This window comes from Sinocyclocheilus rhinocerous, unplaced genomic scaffold (genome assembly GCF_001515625.1).
Source record: "Sinocyclocheilus rhinocerous isolate Xijiao unplaced genomic scaffold, SAMN03320098_v1.1 scaffold489, whole genome shotgun sequence".
NCBI lineage: Eukaryota > Metazoa > Chordata > Actinopteri > Cypriniformes > Cyprinidae > Sinocyclocheilus > Sinocyclocheilus rhinocerous.
This window is the reverse complement of record NW_015666177.1, coordinates 80,630-84,094: the sequence shown is the minus strand read 5'-3', so window position 1 is coordinate 84,094 and position 3,465 is coordinate 80,630. Positions and strand designations below refer to the sequence as shown.

Sequence of the window (3,465 nt, the reverse complement as noted above, 5' to 3'; positions counted from 1 at the left end):
CTATATAATGAGTTTGGAAATTTTAGAGAAATGCTTAATAAATGCATTACAAATTAATTAAACCCATTAGATTTTAGGCGACTAAATTTACTGTAGATTTAGTCGACTGAAATCTTATGATATTTAGTCGACTAAAACGAAAAACAATTCAGATGACTAAAATATGACTAAAACTAAATGGCATTTTAGTAAAAAAAACTATTACTAAAAACTAAATCAAAATTTGCTGTCAAAATTAACACTGGTGTAGACCTGCTTTGTGATAACCAAGGAAACACTATATTGCTATCAGAGTGAATTTGCATTTTTAGCATTATTTGACAAAGCTGAAATCAGGTCGTTCTTGTTTTGCTTTAAATCTTAAAATTATACAATCTGATTCAAATTAAAAAAAAAACTGCTCATGCTACTTTGTTGGATCATGATTATGCAGTGACTTTAAACAATCACCAGAATCATTCTTGATCAAAGACAATTTAAGTGAAAATTTTCACACCACACCAAGTTGCCCATATAATTCTTCATAATTACAAATAAGCTATTCAAACCACGTAAGAATTTATTTTGGAGTTGATATGTCAGGCCAATTTTGGTTTTAGCTATAAAGCACAGGCTCGCATGATGAAGCCTCAGTGCCAGCCATGCAGCAGAACTGGTGAGAGCTGGATCCTTGTTATGTAAGAGGAGTCGTCTAAAGCAGCACAAAAGAGTGGGAGCAGACTGGATGGGGGTGCTTTCACAAGCCTGTCGCAGGAGAGGGCTAAGCATGGCTTTCATCGCACACATCCACATTCCCCAATTCACGCCATTTCCTACACCACTATAAATGAGAAAAACGTAAGAGACGTGTATGATATTTCATGTTTAGATGCTGTAACATGTTCAAACCTAGTGCGTGACGAGCAGTTATTCTGTCCTCGTTGGCTGTGTTTTGGGATTGATTGTGTTGAGCTACACCCCTCGTTCACACTCAATCACAGTGCTTTCTCTGTTTGCACACTTGCAGTGCGGTGCAGCTGAAGAGAGCGACACGTACCTTATATATTCATGACTACCATCGTGCTTCACTTGGGTTGAATAAATGTGTACGCGCGGGGGCTGCCAGGGTGCAACGTTGTAAAAATAGTAACAAGCAATTAATAAAATGCGATGTCCTTTGTTGTAGTCGTGGCTGGTTATGACAAAAACCTCTAATATAAAATGCAAAAACATCCCTTACATTTGAATCATTTTATAAAATGCTTTTTATTTAAGTTTTTTTTACTGCAACTGGCTGCAACAAGCATCACTACATGGTTGCTTTGTCTCAATTTCTGTAACACAGACACCGAAAGAGAAACACTGTTCCTCTTGTATATTACATACAGGGATGTTTGAATGACGGAAGTCATGAAAATACAAAGTATTGGTTCTGCAGCGCATTACGAGTGTGTGTTAGAGCCCTGTTGTTGAAGAGCTGAGGATCGTGAACACCCCCCACATCTCTTTCTGCCTCTTGCTGTTACCATGGCAATCACTGCACAATTACTCATGACATCAGCTTTTCCCTTTTTTCCCACACAGTGGAGTGACATGGAAAAAAAATAAACTCCGCAGAGTTCAACTTTAAAGAAACCACATCGCTGTTTTGTCTATTTTTTGCCAAGTAAGGGGCGTTGTGGTCAAATCTCAGGTGAACCTTTCTTTAAAATCAAGTAGCAAGATGCATCTGCTTACTTTTGTTTTTTACTTAGTTGAATCATCTGATTCATGCATTGAGAAATCTTATTTCACTTGATCTTTTGACACATATGAAGTCGTTATACTATAAAAATATATTAAAGCAATAAGTCCCAAGAAGCCGTGGTTTACTGTGAATTTATAACAGATAAGGGGCGTTGTTACGACGCGAAGCGGAGTGCTTAAAACCCCCTTAGCTGTTATAAATTCACTGTAACCCACGGCTTCTTGGGGCTTATTGCTTTGATAAAACGGTAATTCCATATACGCAGTACGGTTTCACAAAATAAAACAGCAAATAAAGTGTAATGATATTAATAAAAACAGTATTCTTCCACCAAACAATGTAACCACAGAGTGGTTGCTAAGCAACACGCAAATGTAAACAAAGGTGTGTGTTTGTAGAGTAATTTACAACAGCTTCGAACGCGGCTCAGCCAATCAGAATCAAGGACCGGAACTCTCCGTTTTATAATGTTATTTTTAAAACTCAAAACTTTGTTAGTCCAAAAACATTTTATTGAAACTAACTTGCTAAAATAACTAATTTTCTACTTCCTTTACTTTTCTGCTTCAGAAACAGATCAGCTGCTGCCTAGTTGTTTTAATGATAGTTTAGTTGCATTTTTAAACATCAGCTGACCTTTAAAAATGAGAGAAAAGCATCTTGAACATTAAAAAAATAAAATAAATGAATGTTTAAATAAATCGTGAAATAAATTAGGATTTATGGAATGCTAAATAGATATGGATATGTGATAGAACATTTACTGATTATAAATGAAGATCACTATTAAAAAGAGGAGTAACAACACTTTTTTGGAATTTGGTGCATTTGGTGGTCAGGTATTTTCATTGTGGCAATGCAATGAAGAGTTCATTTGCAAAAACCGATAACTTTTTTTTTTCAGAAATCATGTTTTTTTTTATTTATTGCGCATTCCAAGTAATAACAATCAAACTGCAGTTGGGTTGTTTTGATTAAGTAATAATAACTTAAAGGGGTCATATGATGTTGCTAAAAAAGAACATTATTTTGTGTATTTGGTGTAATGAAATGTGTTTATGCGGTTTAAAGTAATGAACCTTTGGGCGGCGTTATGCAAATCTTCCCACAGAGCGACGTAGGTATGTTGGGGCGTGTTAGAACGAGCCGTTTTAGGTAGGCGTGGCTGACTCTTAACTTTTATAAAGAATATCTCTTTGGATTTGAGACTTTAGTCTTTGCAACTTTACAGATCTTCTTTATGCTCCAAGAGCTTGTAACACTCCAAAGAGAAAGGAAAAATTGAAATCACATCATATGACCCCTTTAAATACAGGTAATTTACAAAATTAAAGTTTATTGAAAGTATGTTGTTTTTTTACATATTAAAAGTTTGTTTTATAGCAAAAGCAGATAACTCCACATTTTATGTTTTAGAGTTTAAAAAAACACTGGTTTAATCTTTGCAATCTCCTCAGATTGATCAGCCTGACAAACGTTGTTGTTGTGATCATAAACTGTATGGATGTGATTACACGCAACACACGGAGCTTTTCCCTCACCATTGTAACGCGCTGCTTTTGCAAGGTTCCGTGAAAATGTGTCATCTTCTTCAGGGCGAAAAAGGAAAATAAAAGCTATCACAGATTCATCAAGTTCGTCGAAATGATCGTCGATCACTTTTAGTCAGCTTTGACGAAACTCCTCTCAGCTAGCACATCTTTTCAAAGTGAAAGTAGCCTTGTCACCTGACCTGAATA

At 35.8% G+C, this 3,465-nt stretch overlaps 1 protein-coding gene across 1 annotated transcript in view; it reads left to right on the top strand.

The window, feature by feature from the left end:
- Positions 1-798: 798 nt before the first annotated feature.
- LOC107731993 (G-protein coupled receptor family C group 5 member B) overlaps positions 799-3,465 on the top strand; it is an 18,883-nt gene continuing 16,216 nt past the window's right edge. The window contains exon 1 of the mRNA XM_016543215.1: positions 799-837. The gene's annotated coding sequence lies outside the window, so the exon portion shown is untranslated. The remainder of the gene's footprint in view (positions 838-3,465) is intronic.